Below are 26,396 nucleotides of genomic sequence, written 5' to 3'. Positions count from 1 at the left end.
CTTTGCAAATAATCCTGTAACTCTTCGTAAGCTATTTGGTTACGTGTTCTCTCATGCAGTTCGACTCCAGAATTGTTGTGTATAATACCAGACATGTTAACTGCGTGAAGAGAAAACAGAATTCTGCACATTGGCTTCATCTCTCCTAGTTACTTGGATCTGACTTTTAAAGAGATTTGAGATACTAGTGTGAAAGAAATGTACATTAGTCCTGTCTGCTTTTATTAATGAAACTGCCCCGTAATCCATTATAGTAAAAGGCATCATAGGCTGCTTAAACTAACATGCCCAGGTATACCCCAGGTTCCCGTCTCTACACCTCTTAGGCATTATCTTGAAGATGCTCCCTTGTGAATCATGCTGGATTGTTGTGGGAGCCAATGAGAGCACATCTGTAGAGGAACTTTTGTTAACTCGAAAACCTGATGACTTTTGGTGTTGTTGCTAATCTTTGGATGTAGCACTTATAAAAAAAAGATAAAATTATCTGTGTGTTTTATTCAATAATTTTAGAGACATAGCTATTCTCTTTACATGATTTTATTTAAAAGCTCATTGAGACAGAAAAGGTAACTCAAATAGAGTGAGTGGACTATACAGAAAGCATGGAGTGCCATCAGATTTGTATGCAAAGCAACTTTAGTTATGATGGCATGTCTCAGAATGCAAAGCGACTTTAGTTACTATGGCATATTCTAAAATCAAGCGCCTTCTAGTTTCTTCTCTAACTTCCTCTTCCTTCCCTTTGTCTCCTCTCTTCCTTCGACGTTTTACTCTTTCCCCACATTGGGAGAATTTCCCACATTTTTTCTGGATCTCAAGTTTTGACCCTGCGAGTTTTTCTTTATTAGCATCATGTTACTTATATTTCCTTCTGGCAGGCCTGCTTGCAAAACATTTGACATCTTTCCCTTGGTAGTACATAGTGAGACAAGGTGAAGTTCTGAGCTGCTGGACCAGAAAAAGGAGAGCTGTCATTGATCCCCAGTGAGCAATGAAACCTCAGGTAGTGCTGACAGGTGTGTACGGTCACACTTCAGCTGAGGCGGCTCTATGGTTGAAATCTTTGGCTGAGTTTGCCATACTTCCAATGAACTTTTTAAAGCCACAGTACCATGTTTCACATGGTGTGACTCGTAGAAGAACAGAAGCATAGAAAGTAATGTAGGGAAGGAAACCAAACAGCTCGAGAGAAAAAGATACACAGAGATCTAAATTGAAAAAGAAAACACCAACAGAGGGTCCTTTTTAGGTGCAAAAGGATGTTGCACGAGAAAGACAAAGAAACCCCTTCATTTCTGCTGCGGTTTGTCGGGGCTGATTTAGAAAAGGCTGAGTGGCACTCTGGTCCCCAGGAAAGAGTGTACTCCAATAGAACCATGCCGAGAACACTGGGCTGGGGAAAAGATAAAAGGGAATATGTAACAGGAGGCAAAGAGCATGTTTATCTTGCTGTTAACAGTTTAAATATCATAAATTCAAGAGGAATATATAATTTAAAATGATTTCTAAATCATCACACTTGCCAGCATTTTTTCTAATTGGCTGACTCTTCTGGAAAACGACAGTGCAAAGAGAGGTGTAGAAAGTTTGGTGTTTGTGTGAACATTGTTCAGTATTCTCTAATTCCCCAAAAGCTAAAAATCTGGGATTTTTTTTTCTCTTGAATTCTCCTTTACTATTTAAGAAAATATTTATCATGGTTTTTGCTCCCATATGGACTTTTTCTTTTCTTTATTATCTTCTCTTTTTCTTTCCATTATCACCATGATTTACTGAGACTTAGAAGTCCTCACATGGCCATGTGGTATCTCAGAAACAGTTCCCCTCAAAAGAGCAGATCACACCGCACTCTGAGTCAGGAGGATGTTCATGAGCCACGCCGAACTTCCGAGTTTCCGTCACTGCAAAAGGACTGATACTGACACATTTGTATATCTATTCAGAAGAGGAATGGTCGTTAAGTTGAGAGTTATTTGTGGCTATTATCCCACAATTTGAGAAGTTACTGTCTATTTAGAAGTGCTGGTTGCTGTATTCACTAGGTAAATGCTCTACCACTGTGCCAACATGCACAGCTGGATTGTAGGTCTTTTATGTATGCGGACACTGAAACTTTGGTAACATAGGATAGTGTGTGGTAAGCAACTGCTTTTTTTTTCTCAGTATTTTGTTTAGGATCAGGTTGCCAAGACAGCATCTGATGTGCTGATCTTTGCTCTTCCTCTGCTTCTTCTACCTTCAAATGCTGTTGGAAAGGCTCTGTGTATCTTCACACAGAGGCTACCTGTTTACAAGAACTTGCATTTGTCTTTGGATAAATTATCAATGAAGTATCGCCCATGAGCTGAAAGACTACAATGAGGCACTTTCCCTTCCATGTTTGTCTTGGCTTTGAAGTTGCCCTTGGAGTAGGCACCTCCTCTGCTACCTAGAGCTCTGCACATGCACAGCTAGTAGAATCACACGTGGTAGCTCTATAAAATGGGAATATTCCCTCCACATGGTTATTATTTATAAAATAGCAGATTTCTGAGATGCAGTAGCAATACTTTTACAGTCTTTGGCAATACGGTTTGATGATATTTGGAATTAATATTATCAGGTTCTTTTGTCTGTGAAGTTTCAGCATTTCAGATAAAATGAATATTTACTCATACAATATTAATTATCAGAAATATGAACCATAAATTTAAGGGTTATTTAAATGATATTTAAAGAGGTTTGGGGGTATTAAACAATGTAACTCAAATACAAATTTAAACTCATGTGCTGTGTCATGGATCAGTGAGTTAGTTGGCTACTTTGATGTGATTTGCCTGGCCTGTTACTTCTTAACCTCAGATTCTCAGACAAATCTTGAACTTTTGAAATGGAAGATACCAAAAACATGTACCCATGTACCTACCTCTCTCCCTTTGTCTTTTTTTCATTTTTCACACACGAATTCAAGGTTAAGACTGTACTTTCAGTGTGGGAAAAATTGCTGGTCAAACCGTCATACTCGAACATATAATGTTCCTCTAACATGAATTTAAAGAGACAGCTATCTTCTGGTGACCACGAAGCCTTGCATGTGGATGTGATATGATTTGTACTTATTTATACTCACGTTGTAACTTACTAGAAAGGTGATTGCGTAGGGATACCGGAAGCTATTCTTTCAGGAAGCTGATTTTTTTGTTGTTGTTGCTTTTGGGTTTTGTTTTTACCACCTTGTTGGGGTTTCCATTGCTGTGACAAAACACCCCGACTAGAAGCAAACTGGGGAGGAACGGGCTTGTTTGGCTTACACACTGTAGTCTGTCATTGAAGAAAGTCAGGACAGGACTTCAAGCAGGGCAGGAACTGGGAGGCAGAAGGTGACGCAGGCCATGGCAAGTGCTGCTTACTGAATGGTTCTTTGTGGCTTGCTCAGCCTTCTTTCATGGAGGCATTTCTCAATTGAGGTTCCGTCCCTTTAAATAACGGTAGTATATCTTAAGTTGAAAGAAAAACAGCCAGCACAATGGTATCACCTAAGATTCACAGGTGCCTTCGTTTGCTGGAACCCCAGAGATGGCACAATTAATTGTAATTTCCCCATTAGTTCTTTTTTTTTTTTGTTTTTGAGCTTTGGAACATACACGGTATATATATTTTTTTTATTAAAAATTTCTGCCTCCTCCCCGCCTCCCTTTTTCCTCCCCCTGCCCTCCCCACCCTTCTCTCCCCTCCCCCTCCCTCTCCAGCCCGAAGAGCAGTCAGGGTTCCCTGCCCTGTGGGAAGGTAACCCAGAACCAAAAAGATGAACATGAGAGGGATGTACTCACTCATAGTTGGTTTCTACCCATAAATAAAGTATATTGAGCCTATAATTCGTGATCCTAGAGAAACTAAATAAGAAGGTGAACCCAAAGAAAAATATATAGTTATCTTCCTGGATATTGGAAGTAGACAGATTGCTGGGCAAAATTTGGGAACTGGGGTTGGGGTGGGATGAGGGAAAGGGGAGATGGGGAGAGAAAAGTGAGAAGAAGAGGATGGGGAGAGCTTGGGGGAATGGGATGGTTGGGATAAAAGAAAGGTGGATATGGGAGTAGAGAAGTATTTATCTTTTCATTAGTTCTTAACTAACCATGGGCACCTGCTCCCCAGGGGTATCACAGAAGAGCTAGAAACTGGAAGCCAGAATCTAAGAACACCTAGCTCGCTAATTTTACTGTGCTGCCTTATCTTCTCATTAACTGCTCATGGTTTCAGCAGCTTTGAGTTCCACCTACTATGTCATAATAAAGTCTTATTGTACTAAATGATGACATGTACTAAGATTTTGCTACTTTATATTTTATCAGTTTTTGGGCTAGAGAGCTAAGGCTAGGCTCACAATCAAAAATATTTTATCAATTTTAATTTATGTATCAAAAATTGGAAGTAGTAGTGTTAGTTTTTGAATATTCATGCTTTGTAAAATGAATTATAGTGGAAGTGAATACCAGAACTAAAAAATAAAAAAAATGAAAGCAAAACCTACAACAAGGGATTGAAATATCAGATATCAGAGCTGGGTCGTGGTGGCACACACCTTTAATCCCAGCACTTGGGAGGCAGAAGCAAATGGATCTCTGTGAGATCAAGGCCAGGCTGATCTGTAAGAGCTAATTCTAGGACATGTTCCAAAGCTACATAGAGAAACCCTGTCTTGAAAAATAAAAAAAAATATATAAATCAGGATTGAGAAAGATGGAGGACAGTCACAAAGTCCAAAGCAAAGAGATGAGTAAAAATTTCTCTTTGAAACAAAGAAACAAACAAACGCCTCTTTTCAGGCTTTATAATTTATATGACAAAGTCAAGGAAAGATATTTGTTGGTACTTTCATTAATTTTTACAATTCTTAGACTCAATCTCACTTTGAATTTATGATTCCTATGTTTGATATTTATAAAGGAGCTTTAATCAAGTCCAAAGTCAAGCTAAGTAGAAAGTATTAACCTCACGTCTAAAACATGTGAAGTATGCTTATTTCTCTAAAACTGGAAGATTTACATTTAGGTGTTTTTTTTTCTCCTCTGACTGTTGCTTTCATAGCCATAGGCAAAGTGACAACATCATTGCTTTTAATTAAAAGGATTAATAAAAATGTAAGAGGATTAAGTCTTTCAGGCTTTGGCTTCTATATTTAATAAAAGAATATTGGTTGGGAGCCAGTGTGCTATACATGCTAATTGACTGATGGGTTGTTTGAAGTAATGCAGAAGATTGCCTTGCTTGTGGTGGTTCAACAGCGGCTGTAGTTCTTAGAAACAATTTTGCACTCGGGGAACACAGGTCAATGTTTGAAGAAATTTTTAATTGCAGTGACTGAAGGTCACTTGCTACTAGATTTCGGGAGCAGAAGGTAAAGATGCAGTCATTTCACCATCCTCTGGAAAATGCTCCCCGACAAACAATTATCTCACCTGAAGTGTCTGTTGTTTCAGAGTTGAGAGACCTTAATCTAGAAGATTTTATTGTTTGATTTCAACCTTCCTTCCCTTCCTTTTATTGTTCAATCTTCCTTAAATAGTTTGTGATCTTGGTTTGGAAATGAGCAAGTGGAATTTTTGTGCTTAATGTGCTATGTTCAGGGTGAGTTTTCAGGTGTGGTGTGGCATGCAGTAAACACAGAGGTGAGGTTTTTGTTGCACTTGTGTGGCCTTCCATGGTCATGTCGTTCTGTCTTTCATCCACTTATGAACAGAGTTAGAAAAGATCTAAGGTTTCTTTTAGTCCACGCAATTGCAATACCATTGAATCTCTCTAACACCAGTAACTTCTGGGTCACACCACAGGCTCAGACTGAAAGGATAACAAGGTTGTAGTTCTGGTTTCTTGTTGCTTCTGATGTCGCAGGGGAGACAGATTAGAAGAGACCTTGTACCCTGATGTGTGTTCTGTAAAAACATGACTGCAGTTTTCTGTTACACAGAGAGGTCAGCTTGTCATCTTAACTTGTTCTGGGTACTCTGGAAGAACACACACGTGTCTTAAATGTTGGAGAAAGGATGGACTTGGAAGACAAAAGGCAGAGCAGGCTTTTCAGATTGAAGGGGGAAAGAAAAGAAAGCAATAGACAGATGAAGAACACAGGCAAGACTTAGTGATGTTGAATATGATTAGTATGTTAGAGACATGAAAGTCACTAAATAAAAATACTCCTTTAGAGCCTGAGGGTATAGTTCAGTTAGTGGAATGCTTACCCAGCGCTGTGGAGGTAGAGGCAATTCAAAGTCACTGCTAGCTTCACGGCTTTTTGGAGGACAGTCTGGTCTATGTAAGATTTTGGCTCAAAATGATTCTCTTCTTGTATTTCCTTAAAATATCAAAATATTCCCCAAGAATCTTAAAGCCATGACACACCAGTTTTGCCAGTCACTTTAAGTGCATGCCTCAGGAGTCCCCAGCTTTAGTTTCCATCCCAGATTCCCTCAGCTCTCTCACTTCTACTTCCTCTCCTAAACCTTTGCTTAAAGTGCCGTTTCATTGTTAATACTGGGACTTACTTTGTAGCATACACAAATATAACAGATTTAATATAGAAAAAAAAACATGCCCAGTATTTTTCTTATCAAGGTACCTTGAAATACTACTGGCTTTTAATAACCCCCTTGAAGTAGTGGATTTGAGTCATTAAAAGTTGCTGACTAATTCACAGTTCATATGAACCAAAAATAATAAATCCTATATATACTTTCTAAGATAGAGAACCTAACGGCAGAAATGCTGCCAAGACCTGTGTGATAAAGTGACAGCAAGTAGAACCAACTTTTGTCCCGAATAATAGAGTGTGTGGTGGTCAATGTCGTCTCAGTCAGCCCTAAACTCAGACTTTTCCTGCAGCTGACAAAATCAGAATCTTCCCTCAGTGTGTCCCACAGAAGGAAACCATTCTTTAGAGCAAAATGAATATTCCGTCATCTGGGAAGGAGTAGAAAACTTTTGTATGACTTTCCCCTCGGTCCTCCTGCTGGTCCTCAGGAGAAGGGCGTCTATGTGGTACCACTCTTCCTGTGTTTCATTTGAATAGTTCCAGATACAACCAGTAATTATGTAACACCTGTCACGGTAGCTTCAGGAAATCTAACCTCTATTCTCTGCCAAACAGCCACATTCTCTGACTCCCCATTTCTTGAGCTCTTTCTAGAAATAAATCCAAGACTATCTACTGTTCTTTGCTCAGGATGTATGAAGTAACGTCTGCAAAGAAGGTAAGAAGTAAAGGCCACGGAAGTAGAGAAAGGCGTTCTCTCACCCTTGGAAGGCAGTTTATTCCATTTGTGTGATTAAATTCTGAGTGGTTTGACATTTGGCAACCTGAATTTTTCTCCCAACCTCATTAACTTTTCATTGTGCATTTGTCACAACTTTGGTTAGCCTAGTAAGTATCCAGAGCAGCGCTGGCTTGGCCAGAGTTGAATCAGAGCAGCTTTACTAATTTGGCCATGAAACAAAGCCAGCAAGCAGTATTTTAAGCTGGATTGAGCTCCGGTGGGGGAGGGGGTGCATGTTCGAAATCACAACCTGGGTGCATTCTCCCAGAAATCTGTGGAGCTCAGCTACTTATCTCCATTTTGCGCGAGGAAAGGGAGTATTAATTAAGTGCATTCAAGGCCACCATTGTCCCCTGTGCTGGGAAGAGGAGCAGCAGCAGAGAACTAATGAAGATTAATGGATAAACCATCTTCTTCATGATACGTGAGATTAACATCGAGTTCCTAAAGATACGTCTCTATGGACTCCAGAAAAACTTATATTTTTTATTGTCTATTATATTTTACTTTAAAAATGAAAAGAAAAAGAATAAATGACTCCATTTAGGGGATTTTTTTTTTTATAGAAACAGAGTTGAACTCAACCATTCCACGTAGTTTGTGACTCTTTGTGGCAAAATGATACCAAAGCTGGAAAAATATTTACCCTCCTGCGTAGGTCATAGACAAGTTACCGAGTGCCGTTTCTGATTCATGAGTTGAGGGAGAACTTGGCTGGCAAGTGCTAACATGGATTTCTGTTAACCTGGATTTGTGGTGCTATTTGTTCTGAGGTAGCAACACAGCAATAAAGCAGAACCCTCCACAGGCTCTTGGCTCCCACAGTTCTGAATGATGCTTTACCCTGTTGGTTTACCCTTCCTTTTTCCCTTTGCTATGTATGTCTCAACAGCTCCCGTGCCCCAAATCATGGATGCGTTGAACACACAGTATGCGAGTGAGGACACTTGACTGTTTCGCTACTCCATCTATCCTTCATGCTGCAGTATGCATCTTTGATTTTTTTCTTTATATATTCTTGGAAATTCCTATGAGTTATGTATACCTTCTTCTTATAGTAGATTAATTTTCCCCTTCTAAGTGCAGAAGATTTCTGAGGAGTACTCTTTCTAACAGTATATTTTCCTAAAAAATATACCAATATCTCCTGCAAATTATTCTGTTGTCCCCTGATGTATGTCTTACGATGACGTCATCCTGGCAAGCAGACTGTAGGGGAAGAAGGTTCTACATCAAGTAGCCATTCTAAAGACGTATAAAAGAACAGAGTGTGGTGCTTAGAAACCAGACACAACGAATTCATCTGGCATCAGGAGGACATCCAGGTGGCCTGAGAGCAGTGGATAGAGAGGGGTCACTTTGACAGCAGGTGTCAGAGGTAATTAAGTGTTCTCCATGTCACAGTACTCTGTGCTTACCTTTGCACCTTGTTCACTTTGATGGATCTTCAGGTCACCATCGTCTCTTTTCCCTTTGATATTTTCTGTTAGTGGCCTTCAGGAGACTGATACCCTTCAACATGCTTGTCAAAATAACAGGTTCCTGTATTGAAAAGATGATTGTATTTTTATATTGGTTTGAATATAAATTGAATGTGTGTAAACCAAAAGCAGAAAGTGGAAAATGTTAAGAGTCTTGATATATCCTTTGCTATATATAGATTGCCCCCCCCAGAGATAACTGTATTTGGGATTTTATTTTGATGAAGTAAATCTCAAAATTTATAACTTTTTATGTAATAAAAATAGCAAGTAATGGCTCTTGGAAGCCTAACCTACTCTCAGACTCTTAACGTCAAATATTTCCTGTTATAAAAGCAACATTATCCAGTTGTGTTTCCTACTTTTAAGATATAGAAACTGAAAATCAGAAAGGTTTGTTTCAAAACTAAAAGAAGTAGAATTGGGATTAGAATTTAGGCCTGTCTCAGGCCAACACACACGCCCTTCAAGTTAAGTTCAGTATATAGATCACATTAGAAATAACTTAGTGCTGAAGTCCTACAATAAATAAAATATATTTAATGCTTCTTTGCTTTAGGAACACACTGGTGAAGCTGTGCTAAATGAGTAAATGCTTTTTGTCTGTTCTCAGTTTCTGTGTCTGTAGCAGTATAGAAATTTAATGGGGTACTAAGTGTCCATGATCTATGCTTATTCTTTTAAACCTTAGAATTAGATGATAAAGCTCAGATGTAGGACATCAAATAAAATAAGAGCTTGGTGAGTTGTTAGCTGAATACTTGTGTGATCACCACCCAAATCAAAAGTATAAGCCATAGCTCGGCGATAGAGTGCTTGTCTAGAATGCCTGGGGCTCTAAGTTCAATTCTCAGCAATAAAAATGGGACTTTTAGAGTGGTTCAAAAGCTTCCCTGTCCTGGTCAATGGTTTCTTCAAACCTCCCACATGTCCCCACTGTTTCGGTTTTTATAACTTCTTTGTCCTAGATACTACAGGTTAGCTTGGCTCATTTAAAACAATCCAGTCTTAAAATATCTAAGTCTAAAGCATCTTTCTCCTGGCCAATCCCCAATCTGCTTTTTTATAATCAGTCCAAGGGAGAGATTATAATCTGTGTTTAAAGGGTGACACTCATCATAATCTGGTGACAGAAGATTCTGTCCCACCTGGTCCTGCAGCTGTTCAGTCCCAAAGAAACACACAGAGACCTACATTAATTATAAACTAGTTGACCTATTAGCTCAGGCTTCTTATTAATTAACTCTTACATCTTACATTAGCTCATAATTCCTGTCTGTGTTAGCCACGTGGCCTGGTAACTTTTATCACTGAGGTATTCTCATCTTGCATCCTCTGTGCAGACTGAGCCTCTCCTTAGAATTCTCCTATTCTTGTTGCCCCGCCTATACTTCCTGCCTGGCTAGCGGCCAATTAGCATTTTTTAAACCAATACAATAACAAATCTTTACAGGATACAAGATCATTGTCCCATAGCAATAATTCATGATTTTCTGATCTGGGTGCTAGGTGCACTTGGCAGGTTCCTTTGCCTTCTGTATGTCCTGCAGTGGCCTGTTGAATAGAGAGAGACCTATAGCCAAACTCTTGTAATTCTTGGTTGGTGTTGTGCAATCTAGACAGAAAATAAATAGTGTCCAGTCTTAATATTTTAAAAATGTTAACAGCTAGTTGTACTTAATGCTTAGAATTATTAATTCTATGATGATTGGGAAATAATAGTCTATCATTGGTTTTAATTATATTAAATAATTTTACTGAGTTATTTTTGCTCTTCTATTATTTTGTTCCCCCAGAGGAAAATTTCATGCAGGAAAGGCAAGATGGGTGATTTTATTTCATTTCACCTAATTGTAAAAGCAACAGCTTTATTCACTGTCATTGTTTAAAAGTGACAAACTAGTATTTTTCTTTTTTAACTTTCAAAAATATTTTGTTATGTGCGTGCTTGTTTGTAAGCCTTCAGTGCTTGGGCAATGAGAGAAAAGGGCTTCAGCTCTCCTGGAGCTGGGTTTATACAGGCAATTGTGCACTGCCCAATGTGGCTGCCAGGAACCATACTTTGGTCCTTTCTCTTAACTGCTGAGCCATCTCTCCTGACCCCAAATGAGTCTTTTTAAGTATCACTGTGCAGTGAGTAATTTTATGTTTTATGTATTTAAATCCACAGTCAAAAATTTGCAATTCATCTTGCTTTACTCCCAGAGATTTTGACCGTGTTGCTTTGTGCCGATTTCATAGCCTTTGCTCTGCCTCTTACACTGTGTATACGTGACATGTTACAGTCAACCATGTTTCACTGCTCTGAGTAAAGCATGGGAACTTCCACCTACATCTGTTTGCCGTTACTTCCAAATATCATATTCTTAAGCCTCAAAGACAGTGTTAGAATTTTGTTTCAATCATAAAATATGATTTAGTAGTATCATTATTTAGCTGTTATCATCAGCTGTCTGATTGATAGAATTTTTTTTTTGATTTTTCGAGACAGGGTTTCTCTGTAGCTTTTGGTTCCTGTCCTGGAACTAGCTCTTGTAGACCAGGCTGGCCTCGAACTCACAGAGATCCGCCTGCCTCTGCCTCCCGAGTGCTGGGATTAAAGGCGTTCGCCACCACCGCCCGGCTAGCTGTCTGATTGATAGAGTTTCTTCTTTTCTTCTCTCTCCCTTGAATTCTCTTCTCTTTAACCCGTACTTACCATCCTCATTTTTATTCATGTTGCTGTCACATGCAGGTAGGATTCAGGTTTTTATCAGTATCTCTCTGCTGCCTTTCTAAACATGTTCATATTAATTTTGACATCCAACTCTGTCCACCTGCAGCTTCATGCATCCATCCTCTTGCTAGGCCTCGCTCCCCTATCTGTCATTTTCATATCCGTGTAGCACTGATTATAAAAGCAATACTATGATCACTGCCAAATCAGCTTCTCTTCACTTTTGTTTATTTCCACAATGCCATAACTATCATGTGAAAACTAGATCTTTCAGAATTACTATTTGCTACAGAATACATATTAAATTGCTATGAGTCCAGCCATTTTGGTTCTTCAAAACTGGATTTGATTTCATTCAATGTATTCTTTTCTTCAGTAAGAATCCAGTTGAAATTTTGTATACTAAAACAATTTGAAATTCCATTAATATAAAATTATGTGTATAAATATATTTTTATTAATGTGTTCAATGTATTTGTTACACTATTTTTTAAAAGATATCAGGAATTCTAACTTCTGCATATAGACAAGCTAAGATGCATATGCATATAAAAGGAAGCTTATGCAAGGTAAGAAAAACTCATCAGAGACTGCTGATTCTATAAGAGTTGAGTTTGCTATATAAAAAGAAGTTCATTTCTTGCTTTGTTCTGTGAAATAAAGTTATTCATTAATATAAAAATGTCCAAAGTAGACATAGTTCCAAGCAAAATACCATGAGAGTTCCCCTCCTTTCTATGCTGTTCCTGCCTGTGTTTTGGTTAGGAAAGACACAAGGTGGACAAGTGACCTTTTCGTTTTCTGTGCTGTCTATTTCACAAAAGAGCAAAATGCACATGGCCAGCCTTTGTTATCTAGTTTCCCGACCAAGAGCAGGATTCAGCAAGGGAAAGCTTGCCTGTGCTCTATCAGCAATCACCATTTTGGGGTCATCTTCCTGGTGCTCTATATCCTGCTATTCAGCTGAATATGTCAAAATTTGTTCAATCCTGTTTCTTAGGAATGCTCGTTTCACTAACTCTGTGCACACGTTAACTCAGCCCTTGACATGAGTTTGTTACATGAGAGAGTTTGTGCTCACTTTATAACATTGACATCTGAGAGGACACACATTCAGGATATATTTTCTGTGCCTTTACCTCTTTATAATCATGTCCAGGTTGTATAAAACTGAAAATAGATGCCTTTTTGGTACTGAAAGATGTAATTGGTTTGATTATTATTACCCATGTTCTACTGCCTTCTAAATGCAAGACATTGCTCAACGGGATTGTGCTGTTAGATAGCACTGAAGCAGGGTCTATTGATGTTGATAAAGGTACCTTTGATGCCTTTCGGGATAAGTTGGTTTTGTTCTATTAAGAAAAATTTGAATTTAGGACAGAGGAGAACTAAAGTGAAGTGTGAATGTTATTTCAAAGCACAGAGGAATGAATTGTGAAGCTAAAGTACAAACCACTACAGAAAGGCTTAAAATTCATAGAGTCTAAGGCTCCTGAAAGGATAAAGAGATGTATTTTCATAATTCATTGTTGCTAAGGCATTTTAACTTTACCTTAAAAATTCTTAGGACTTTTAAAGTTAAATGTTAACCTAAAATGTGCTAAAATGTATTTAAAATAATCTAAAATATGAAATAATTTTATAAATCAGTACCCACATATATTCATTATTAAATATTTATTTCCTTGAATTTTTCTAGATAATATGATATGATTATTCAGAATTATTTCCTCCAGTATGAGCTTAAGTCCTTGCCAGAGCACAACTCTATGGTCTACATCTAGCTTCCCCCCCCCTTTTTTTTCTTTCTCCTATTAATGAACATAATGCATGATTTGGTATATCCTAAGCTGGATCATTTTTTTTTAACTTTCAGTAATTGACTCATTCCTCATAAGGTTGTATATATTGTTAATCTATTTTACAGGTGGTCACTTTCTCAAGAACCATTAAGTTCTATTTTTCTACTAGAAACACCTGTTTTTTTTTTAATAGTCATAGCTCCCCAAAAGTCTCATGACCACAGTGATCTTGGTTCTTGCAACGGTGGCAGAAATCCAACCATGTCATACTTCTGGGTTTTTCTCCACTACCACCCAGCCATGTCTGTGTTTTTATTTCACCCTTTTTTGCACGGCCTCCATTTAGCCTCTCTCCTTCTTCTAGCCAACTCTTTATTGTTCAAAGCTTGAACAGTCATCCCTTAAACTGTCCTTCTTGAAATATTTTATTTTATCAACTCTATATATATGACAGTTATTGCCTAATTTGTTAATCTCCATGACTGCTGAGGCTCAAGTTACATCTTATCTCTCTTCGTGTCACAGAACCTAATCTAGCTGGGGAATTTTCCATGTGAAATAGGGCAGTGATCACACACACACACACACACACACACACACACACACACACACACACACACACACACAATTCTGTATATATATAATATATATATAATTATATATATATATATATTTGTATATACAGAATTAATAATTTGAAATTTGAATGAGTTAGGTCCTTTTCTGTGATAAAGCTAGGATGAGCTCAGTATGGTTTCGTCCTCAAGGGATAATTTGTGTCAAGCACATTCACACGATCATCAGCTTACTAAGTAAATGGAAGTTATGTTTTGGTTTCATTAGTAGCTTAGATTTATCATCTGCTCTGTAAATTTTATCAGGAAATCAAGATGTAAAGCTCATTACTCGATGTTTCTCAACACCAGTTACTTCTTTGGGGGAAGACATTTTCATTCTCAGATGGTTTCCTCTAAGGATTGAAGGTAACAGAAAAATAACAGTTCAGTTACTGAGGGTGAGTAGGACATCCAAGGTCCCTTTATTATTTATCTGGGGACTTGAAATAAAAATGAATTGCACTGCAAAGATTAGCTGCATTATTCATTAAGTAGACTCAGCATATATGCCATGATTTGCTAGCTCATGCGGTTGCTTAAAAAGCATTATTTTCTTCTATAATCTATTTAGCAACTGTAAGAACTAATACTCAAAACAAGGAATTTAAGCTTTCATAATGAAAAAAGATTGTTAAGTTTCTTGGAAGTTATGCCCTTGAATGAAAGAAAATACTTAGTAGTGTTTATGTTATGTGTACGATAACATTAGTTTTTTTTTTTTTTTTTTGTGATCCTGGAAGTTTCTATAGAATTTGGGAGGGATAAATTTTGAAAGCTTACCAATCATTTCCTCTTGGTGGCATTTCTCAGTTTTATTGTTTTATTCTTCCCGTAAGAAAATAGATGAAATTCCTGTATTACTTCTTTAAAATGAAACTGCTTGTTGCTTTAAAAATTCAATCTTGTCTAGAAGTATTAAGTCAATCGTGGATTTAAGTTCTGGCTGGGGTTACTTGGAAAAAGTTTCTCCTAGTCTTCCTAAGCCACATTTATTCTTTGGAAAAAGTGAAGCAACCTATTTATTACCCACTTCACCATTTAAAGCCATGGAAAAAAACACATATGCTATATAATAAATAAGGCACAAACAGATTGGACTAACTTTTTATCTCTGACTATTCCAGTATATTTTATTTGGAAAGGCACATTTACAGTTAAAAATGTTTTATTATTGTTGAATGTATCAACCTATGTTGGCTTCTGCCCATCACATTATGAAGTTTGGCTAGTCTGCCTTCCTCTTGGGGGTTGACTCCTTGTACCTGTTCATCCGTAGTTTAGTATTTTCAAATAAATGTTTGCTTCAGTCTTCAGTCTTCATAGAACCTGCTTTCTGGGAATAAGCTGCCTTCTGACAAATATCTATGTAATAAAGATACACATACTCCTTTGAAGGCTCATTTTGTATTTTGAGATGTTCTTTTTGGTGACCTCATCAGTTGATTCTGGGCTACATTACAAGGGGAAAGTTCTAAAGTGTATTTTATTAAATTTATTTTTATATATCAAGCTTTGTCACTCTCTTGCTTAAGAATTTTATTTTCAGTGTACTTATAGTTATCCCAGTTCTTCATCTGATTTTCAAATCTCTGCTTATTTATTCCTTATCTTCTCTTGAACATATTATAAGTCTCTAATCTTTCTTTGTTTGAATGCTGTTGGTTCATTTCCTTTGTTTACTCATTCTTACCACACATGTCTTAATTTAAACGATACATTCTTTTGAGCCTCTCCATCAACCCTAAATAACCCCTCCCTTATTATATTTTATGATACTACTCATTTCTTTGATTATACATATACAACATTTATATGAATGTATATGTGTATACACATATCTTAGTTACTTGTGACCAAATGCTCTGATAAAAAGCAACTTAAGGGTGGAAGGATTAACTTGGTTCTTAGTTTAATATATATGCATCATGGTGGAAGAGTCAAGGCAGGTGAAGCTTGAAGCAGCTGGTAACAGGGCATCAGTATTCAGGAGGAAGAAATGAGTGATCATGCTCAGTTCACTTGTTTCTTCTAGAGTCTTAGCATAGAAAAGGCTTTTCCACATCAGTTAATGTAATCTAGACAATCCCCACAGAAACGACATCTCCCAGAATAGTCTAGATGTCATCAAGTGGAAAATTGAGATTAACGATCACAATTCTACCATTTCACAACTTCACATCCAAACACAGCACTTCAAATTACAAGTTTCTACTGCTCATGTTCTTTTCATAATACAAAATACAATCCAACTTCAGAAGTCCTTATGGTCATTAACTATTTCAAAATTTAAAAATCCCAAATACATATTTCATATGAGACTTAAGATCCTTTCTTTACTGTGAGCTGCAATTAAAAATGAAACCAACAGTAATACTTCCAACATAAAGTAACATGGAATAAATGTTCCCATTTGAAAATTTAATAATTGTGGCACAATAAGAAACGATTGGATCAAATCAAGCTAAAATTTAGCGGGTAAAGCACAGTAACCCTGCAGCTCCATGACTGTGCCTTTTTGTAAATAGGCTATAGAAAAGAGTAATGATTTTTAAGCAATTGCATGGGCTAGCAAATCATTGCATATATGCTGAGTCAACTCGATGAATAATGCAGCTAATCTTTGCAGTGCAATTCATTTTTATTTCAGGTACCCAGATAAATGATAAAGGAACTTTGGATTGCATACTCCTCCTAATCTCCTCTGGTGCCATAACAAAATATTATATTGTACATAAAATATAATTTCCATGGATCCAGACGTGAGGAAGTCCAGTATCATCATGGAGAAGGAAATATTCATTCTATGGTTTTTCTTCTTTGATTGGAGTCGCCACCATCTCTCTATGAACTCATAGGACTTCTTTTATGTATGGTTAAATGATGGAGACAGCAATGCTTCTAGTCTCCTTTCTCTTCCTCAAATAATATGCTTTTCTTTACTAATTCTTTGAGGTTTTTATAATGTAATTTGATGTTATTCATCTTTTGCTCTTTATCTTAACTTCTGCCAGATCTACCCACAGTTTCCCACCTCCTCTAAACTTTGTATACTCTTTTAATATTTTAATAACCCATTGAAACTAATTTGTGCTGCCCATATACTCATGAGTGCAGAGTCATCCACTGGAATATAATGGACCGAATAGGGGCCACACTCATAAAGAAAACTGTCTTTTATTTAAAGCCATCAGGTGTCAATAGCTCATTAGTGAGGGATGGAGTTTAGTGATTCTCTTCTTCTTCCATATAAGAATGTTGCCTGAATTCATCTTGTGCAGGTTTTATGTAAGTATCCACAGCTATTGTAAGTTCCTGGGTATAGTAGATCATTCATATCCACCATTGGCTCCATTCCTTCCCAACTTCTGGCTTTTACAGTATTTCTTTCTCCTTCACCGGTATGGTCTCTGTGTCTTGGGAAGGGAGTGGTATAGATGCAGCATTTGTAACTGAGCATCCCACTAACACTTTTCTCTGCAGTTTGACTGGTTATAATTTTCTGTGCTAACCAATATCTTCATTTCAAAGACATTCATCTGATGAAGTTGGAGAGCTGTACTAGAGATACACAGTTTAGTATTGTGCCAATTTAATAAAATAGTAATATTAGGTTCACTTTTGTGTCTGTGAGCTCTCAAACTGTAAGTTCTTGATGAGATTGTAACACAAATGGGGCCTGCTTGTTGGGGTTTCTGTTCCACCCGGTACCCCACAGCCTGCAAGCCCCCAAAAAAATCACACAGAGGACTCCATTAGATTATAAAACTGATTGGCCCATTAGCTCAGGCTTCTTATTAGCTCTTATGACTTATATTAACCCATTATTCTGATCTATGCTTGCCATATGGCTTGGTACCTTTTTTTAGCTGTCAGTGCTAAGAAATCCTTCTTTCTAGGTGGTCTGGGCTGGACTGGGAGCAATCAGCTTCCTCCGTCCCAGAATTCTCCTTTTTTCATTGCATCACCTCTACTTTCTTTCTGGTTTTCCCGCCTATACTTCCTGCCTGGCCAATCAGCATTTATTTAAAACATGATTGACAGAATACAGACAATTCTCCTGCACCAGAAATTTTCAGGAACAGACATATGCATCTTCCTATAGGTCAGGCCTTAAATCCAATCAGAAAGCAGCTAGCCATCTAGCTGTATAACATTCATGCCACTATTTCATCCATGAGAACATTTGGCCACTTTTGTAATTTATAGGATTTATAACTGGGAAAGACTGTTGACATTTTTTGTTTTGTACATTTAGTAATTTAACTATCATATGGCACCAGGAGTTTCATTCCTGGTCCTTACTTTTAGTGTCTTATGTGCCTCTTATATTGGTGCCCTTTTGCTTAGAATTTGAAACATTTTTTGATGTTATTAAAATATTTTCTATGCCTCTTGCAAAAATTTTTCTCACTGTACACTTTATTATATGTAGACTTTTATTTTCATGAAGTCTGAGTTTTTACGTTTGGTTCATACATTAAAAATTATCAATGTGTTTGAGTGAATTAGGTAATTTCTCTATTTTGTGTTAAAAAACTGATCGTCTTGTCTTCAACATGATCTATTACACTGGGAGACTTCCCAATGAACTCTTTATTTGTCCTATTGTGTTTTTTATTTCATAAATTTATATCATAATTTTTGGTTTGAGTTTTCCTCATTACTGCTATTCCTTCATTAAATTGTACTTTCATGCCATAGAATGACCTCTTTATTTTTCCTTTAGCTGTCTGTGTTCTCTTGGAAAAACATTAGAACTCTCTTTTTGAGCTGTTTTTTTTTAATGTTTATAATTACTTTTTTGAGTTCTGTATATAGAATTTGTTCTAAGTGATATTCATGAGGGTTGATTGGTATGGGTCTGGTCATTGTAGGAGAAGGCAAGTTGCCTTTTATTTTTTTTAATGCTGCTTGTGTTTTTGTTCTGAGTTCTATCTAGACTTAGGCTGTTGGTTAAGCTTTGTTTTGTTCTTTCTTCCTTCCTTCCTTTCTTTCTTTCTTCTTTCTTTCTTTCCTTCTTAATCCAGGTTACCTTTATTCGTTCACTGGTTATATTTGCAATGCTCACGAGAGTTCAGTCTGTAGTACACTTTGGTGCTGTTTTCATACATGAGACTGGTGTTCCAGGACTGAGGGTATATATCCACCCCACCCTGTAGACTAAGTGCTGCCTGTAGCAACAGTGACTATCTGTGATAAAGAGTAGCAGGCATCTACAATTGGTTGCTTGTCACAGACTGTAGTGAGTAGATAAAGGAGTAATGGAATACCAAGAGTACAGTGTATAATGTGCTAATATATGTAGAAAAGAAAAGGGAAGGAGAGAAAAGAGGTAAACAATTTTAGTGAGCTTAGCAATAAGCAGTATTGGATGAGAAGGAGAAGGGAGGAACAGAGGTAGGAGTGCTATAAAATGGAGGCAAAGGAGAAATTAGGATGGACATGTGGGACGTTTTGTTAATGGTAGAATAACAAGTGGGGGACAAAGATATGGACCCAGATACTGTACACCAGGCCAGCCTCTGGGATTTTGGAGCTATAACATTAAGAGGAATGGGCATGGGTAAAGATCCTTTTAGCCTTGTTTGCCTGCACTAAAATGTCAGTGTGGTGGTTGCAGCTGCTGCTTTGTTTGCAATTGGAGTAGCACGTTAAGTCTAATGGTAAAGTTTTTTGGTCCGGTGACAGGGAGGTTTGTTCCGGTGTTAATCAAATTATTACAGGATTGAAGAAATAGCTGATAGGGTGGTAAACTGTTTCTGTTCCCTTTATTCCCAAACTATAACTAACCACTTCTTCCAACATAGTTTTTAATCTGTTGTTTTACTTAACCTTTCTTCTTTTGGGGTTACAAATCCTATCAGATCTGATTCCATTCTTACCACGCAATTATACCTTAATACAGTCACACTGGGGCTTAGAATATTAACATATGGTATTTTCTGATGGAGAAACAAGTGTAGATATTGAATCCATAATATTTTGCTTCTTTTACTGCTTATGGTAAAACATGAGAGATATAAAAAAGTTATAGGTGGAAATGTTAAAAAAAACAAAGAGGGACTCGTGATTTCAGAAGTTTGCAGCCTACCCAAAGGGTAGGAGACTATAAGACTAAAGATTCACTATCAGTAAAGAATGCTTTGAAAAAGATGCTTTATGTGTAACTCTTCCCAGAAACCTCAGAAGCATCAACAGATCAAGCACATGGAACACTCTTTGAAAGATCAGGGATATGACTCACAGATCCTGACATCGAATACATGGTAATTCTAGAAAAGGGAGTGGTATCAAATGGATGGTCTCACTCAGTGTAACTGAAACCAAATACGGAGAAAAGATTACCAAGGAAGACTCAATAGAGAAGCATCCTGCCAAGTCCAGTGCAAACCTGTGGCCTTACTGTAAACGCCACACATGCTGCAAGAACTGCATCCCAGTGAAAACTATCAGCTGGACAGAAATGGGGGAAGCATGCAAAGCAGTGAAGGGTTTTGATATCTAGAATTCCCCTAATAGCTAAAAAATTATACTAAAATACTCAGACACAAACAGGTGATGACTTTCTTAAAAGAGGAAGGATGATGCAACGAGCGCTTTAGAGCCCATAAGAAGGATCTAGCTTATACGGGGTCTTGAGCTAATACTTTTTGCCCATTTCAGTATTGCAATGGCTTTGGACCCATGACTTTGTTTTCTTGTTCATTTACTCTTCCTGACTGAAGTGATTCTCTTCAGGTTCTGGTGACCTGCAAACATAAAACGATTTCACTATCACTTCATGATGGTAGCTTTGCTACTGTTAAGACTTGTAATGTAAGTATCTGATATTCAACTACCAAGGGAGTGGCACCTCAAGGGAGGTTGAGATCCACTATTGGAACTGATTCTGGACCTTTGAACAGATAGAAATTCTTAGTCTGCGTTGATGCTGTAATGGACATACGTTCCTGGGAACACCGGTAAGAGTGGGAATGCATCCTGCATTTGGGAAGCAAATACAAACAAGTGGGCAGATTGTAGTGGACCTAGGTTTTAAAGCTGTCTCTATCTCAGCTTTCCAGCTCTCTCTTCTAATTTCTGCAGCAATGATGGGAAATAAACATGTGAGTGGATACCAAGTAGAATGGAAACAACATGCTAAGTCCAAACATATCAGTAACTGTAATAAATATAAATGTGCTAACTATACTACTGAAACAAAGAGTTTCAAGTTTCATATGAAATGCCAAACTGCACGATACCTACTATAAAATACTTGAAACAATCACATTTGTTTACTAAAACTAAAGAGATCATGGTCTAAGTGTTAGAGATCAGTGGGACAATACCTGCTTGGAATACACTAGGTCCTGGTTTGATATTTAGAACTGAAAATCTAAGCTCAAATTAGGTTGAAAGCTAAAGTAATCATAACAATATTCAATAAATTACACTTTAGACTATAGGAGATTACCAGTAACTAAGAGGGTAATATTATGATAAAAATGTCAACTCATTATAAAATACAAAAGTTTGTACAGTTTTTTTTAGTGTGTGTTGTTATACTTGTGTGTGTGTGTGTGTATGTGTGTGTGTGTGTGTGTGTGATCAATTAACTCCATGTAGCACACAGTTTAGAAAATTTCCCTAGCAATGCATAGAGGAAACTCCTTTTAAGTATGTGCACAGAATGTGGATGCTTTCCAAAAAATCATATTGGGAGTCACAATTTTATTAAAGTAAAAATTTGAAGTATATTCTTTAACTACATAACAATAAAGTAGTAATTAATAGAAGAAGGGTAATGTAAAAATCATAAATATTTGGGGACCTAAAGAAAGTATAAGATTATCAGCACCTCCAACCAGCTGGTAGTAGCCTGAAATACTACGCCCACATTCCCAAAAAATGGATTATGGATATTTTCCTTTTTTTTTTAAAGAGGGGGAAGTGGTGTGGGAGAATTGTCTGTATTCTGTCAGTCATGTTATAAATAAACGCTGATTGGCCAGGCAGGAAATATAGGCAGGAAAACCAGAAAGGAGGTAGAAATGATGTAATAAGAACACGAGAATTCTGGGAAGGAGGAAGCTGATTCCTCACACTCCTGCCCAGACCACAGGATGTGATCTGCCCCACTGTAAAAAGGTACTAAGCCATGTGGCTAAAACAGATCAGAAAAAATGGGTTAGTCAAGATGTGAGAGTTAGCCAGTGAGAGGCTAGAGCTAATGGGCCAATCAGCTTATAATTAAAAAAACAATAAATATTTGGAAAGACTAAATGTTGTAAATAACTGACCAATACGTAATACACCAGTCATGAAAGAAATGTCAGAGAGTATTAGACAATATTTTAAACTGAACAAAAATATTCTGCATACCAAAATTTTAACAATGTTGTTAAGTAGCTTCAGAGATAATTCATAACCAATGAGTCTATTGAAAAAGTTCTGAGGTTAATAATTTTAGCTTTTACCTTCAGATCTATAAAAAGAGAAAATCTAAAGTAACCAAAAGGAAGAAAATCATAAAGATCAGTACAGAAGTCATTTCAATTTAAAGGAAGCAAACAGAAAAATCAATGGAACTAAAAGCTGGCTCATTGGGGGAAAATCAATAAAATTCTAGACAGAGAGGCTAAGGGAAAAAGAAAGTACACACAAAATATGAACACCAGGAATGAAAATTGGGGATGTAATTACTGATCTCAGAATATCTAAATGGAAATCTACAAGAGTTCCCTACATGTAAAAATGAAAGCTTTGATAAATGGACCAAGTCCTTAAAAGCCCCAAATTATATAAATTCATTCAAGATGAAATAATAATCCAAATAGTCTGCATTCATTAACAAAATAAAGTTGCCGGTTAAAAACCTTTCACGGAAGAAAAGTGTGAGAGGGCGGGAATTATGGAAAGACTGAAATAGCAAAATCATGGAAAACCAGGACTCGGGAATGAGACATTATTAGTAGATGATAATGTCTAAATGATATGTCATAAGAGGAATCCCAGAGTGTGGGCAGGAATGAAACATAACCCAGACCAAGGTCTGTGTTGTTTTCGATTGTCTCATGTATAGTTAATACCAGTTTATATTTCTAATGGCTATTTTAAAAGAAAGCTTCGTCTCTAGAGGATTAAAAAAAAAGACTGCTGGATGACTCACTTTGTTGAAACATCAAGTTTGGGAGAGACTTGACTAAATCGTACTTGACTTTAGGAACTGGGAGTGAGTAGGCAAAGATTCTTATCATTCTGAGTCACACTTATACACATGGGACGCCATATTCAGATTTATGTACAACACTGGTGACCATTACAAGCGTCTACCTGGAAGCCAAAGTTTGAACTCTATTGTAAATATTGATCCATTCCATCACGAAAACTGATTTCTGCTCATCTCTTTTCTTTCTTTGTGTAGCAATGTTGTTGATCTAAAAATAGCAACCTGGGGAGGAAAGGGGGCTAACATGTCCGGGATCACACAGTATATTGTCTCAATTTGAGTGGTAACTTAGAAGCACAAGCTGATGCAGAGGTCATGAAGGACTGCTGCTTGCTGGCTCGCTCCCCTTGGCTGGCTCAGTTTGTTTCTTATAGAACCCAGAACCACCCAGGGAGGTGCTACCCACAAAGGACTAGGTCTTCACACATCAACTTCTAATTAAGGATGCTCTAAGTGTTTGCTTACAGCACAATCTAATGGCGTCATTTTCTCAGTTGAGACTCCTTTCTCTTAGATGACTATAGCTTGTGTCAAGTTGACATAAAACTCCTTGATTTCTGATCTTTCTGAGAACCAGGTTCAAGTCCCAGAATTCATAGAGTGACTTACAACCATCAGAAAGTCCAAACACAGGTGATCCAAAGCCCTCTTCTACTCCAGATACCAGGCTTGCAGGTCCTGCACAGACAAACATGTAGGCAAAACATTTATACACATAAACTAAATCTAAAAAAAAAAAGTGATACTCAAGTTCCTTGCATAAGAAAGTGTTGTATTTGCATACAATGCAAGAAATCCTCCTTTGGACTTTAAAGCTTTTTCAGATTACTTAGGTAGATGATACGATGTAAAAACTCTGTAAGTAACTGTTACTTTTTTCTTGTTAGAATTAAATATAATGTGCTTGTTAGGGAAGAATGTTCTTACAAATTTCATGCACATACAACTTTCCCCTCAAATATTTTCTTAATAATTAAATTGGTTAAATTTATTTTAAAATGAGGATTTATTAGCATATGTAAATTTGATAAAATGAGGAGCGAGTGTGGAATGCCCACATGCACACAGCTTTGTCTAGGTTTGTCAGACTTTTGCTATGGCAGAATCGATTTGGCATGTGATGTGTTGACTGTATTCTGAACAGTTAAAAAAAGACTGATTTCTTTTGCAGTTACACTCATAAAACCTGTGGTAAAATAATTTTCATATGATTTAAAAGGAAGAATTTCTTGCTCACTAAATTATACTAATAAGCTCTACAATATTTCCAGGTCACAGAAATTACAAAATTATCTGGTGCTAAATGAGAAAAGTTCTAAACAAATAGAGTTTCTGTATTATTTTATAGTTACTTGTCTATGCGTTGGCCTATTACAGTCATGAGCTCTTGCCTATCAAGTATAGTCCACTGTAAGCTTTCTTACAAGATCTCAAGAAGTTAGTTGGAACATTTGGAGGAACTGTCCTAGGTTTGAATCTTGTTTGAGAGTGAATACTCAATTTTGCATTAAGTGATATATTCTTATTAATGATTTATATACTTAAGGGGTGAAATAGGCAAGGCCTTAAAGCCCGAGTTTTCAGACATTGTTCACCAGTTTATGACCTTGTGGCTATCAGATCTTTTATGAAGAGTCATGAAAATGGGCAAAGGTTTTAAATGCAGATATATAAAGAGACAAAGCAGAGATATTGACGTAATTGGACTTTCTTGTTGGACTTTATTTGTATCACCAGACTCCAAATAATGACTGAGACTTATTATGAAAGCTTGATCTTAGCTTAGGTTTTTTTTCCAACTTACTCTTATAAGTTAAATTAACCCATTTCTATTAATCTATGTTTTACGATGTGGCTCTTTACCACTCCTCCATTCTGTATGTTTGACTCCCTCCACGACTCTCTGGTGTCTTCTGTGTGCCTAGATTCTAACTCTCAGTTTCTGTCTTTTCCCAGAAGTCCTGCCTATCCTCTCCTGCCTAGCTATTGGTCACTTAACTCTTTTTTTTTTTATTGAGAAAAAGGAAAAAAAAAGTTTCCCCCTCCTCCCAGCCTCCCATTTCCCTCCCCCTCCTCCCACCCTTCTCCCCCTCCCCCCACTCCTCTCCCCCTCCCTCTCCAGTCCAAAGAGCAGTCAGGGTTCCCTGCCCTGCGGAAAGTCCAAGGTCCTCCCCCCTCCGTCCATATCTAGGAAGGTGAACATCCAAACTGGCTAGGCTCCCACACAGCCAGAACATGAAGTAGGATCAAAACCCCATGCCATTGTCCTTGGCTTCTCATCAGCCCTCACTGTTCGCCATGTTCAGTTAGTTCCTTGGGCAGATGAGAATAGGGAACCTGAAACGACCCTATCCTATAGCAATACTCACGAATATCTTGCATATCACCATAGAACCTTCATCTGGTGATGGATGGAGATAGAGACAGAGACCCACATTGGAGCACTGGACTGAGCTCCCAAGGTCCCAATGAGGAGTGGAAGGAGGGAGAAGATGAGCAAGGAAGTCAGGACCACGAGGGGTGCACCCACCCACTGAGACAGTGGGGCTGATCTATTGGGAGCTCACCAAGGCCAGCTGGACTATGACTGAAAAAGCATGGGATAAAACCGGACTCTCTGGCCACTTAACTCTTAATTAAACCAATCAGATGCCTTGGGCAGGCAAGGTAAACATTTTCACAGTGTTACAAAATATCCCCCAATTTGTTACTGTTAATCTTATTGAGAGAGGCTTCTCTTTTCATGAACAGTGGTGAATACAGAGGCAAAACAAATGAAAAAAACAGACAAATAAAATGGATGGCTGCTCAAGGTGCTAGGGATAAGTGAAGGCTGAGCATCAGTCTAAAACAGAGCAACTATACCACCCCATTGAGGCCCAGAGGACATCATGAAAGCAGGGGTAGGAACAATGTATTGGCCAGAGGAAGGGCTATGAGATCTTGTCTTCTGAGCATGACAATCAATGCAGACTGATCTCAGCATGGCTACAACTGTATTTAGTACACAGGATTGGGCCTGTCAACAGTAATGGGCTGGAGAAGGCTCACAGGGTTCTACCTAACTCTCAGCTGCTGATGAATTCTGTGGGAGTGGCAACCATGGCCCAGTTGTGTACTTGTGTGACACTCACCAGGCTCCCATGGGTAGCGCCAAACCCATGTACACACAGTTGGCTCTGTGTAAAATTATGGGACCCCAGGAAAAAAATGACCAGAATATCATGAACGAGGAAAAGGTTCTTGAAGAGAGGATGGGAGATAAGAGAAGGCA

General features: G+C 37.6%; 1 protein-coding gene across 2 annotated transcripts in view; it reads left to right on the top strand.

The window, feature by feature from the left end:
* Positions 1 to 26,396, top strand: part of Tll1 (tolloid like 1) — a 178,627-nt gene that overhangs the window by 31,070 nt on the left and 121,161 nt on the right. The window lies entirely within an intron of this gene.

Source organism: Microtus pennsylvanicus, chromosome 9, assembly GCF_037038515.1.
Source record: "Microtus pennsylvanicus isolate mMicPen1 chromosome 9, mMicPen1.hap1, whole genome shotgun sequence".
NCBI classification, from domain to species: Eukaryota; Metazoa; Chordata; class Mammalia; order Rodentia; family Cricetidae; genus Microtus; species Microtus pennsylvanicus.
This window is presented reverse-complemented; position numbering and strand designations above follow the sequence as displayed.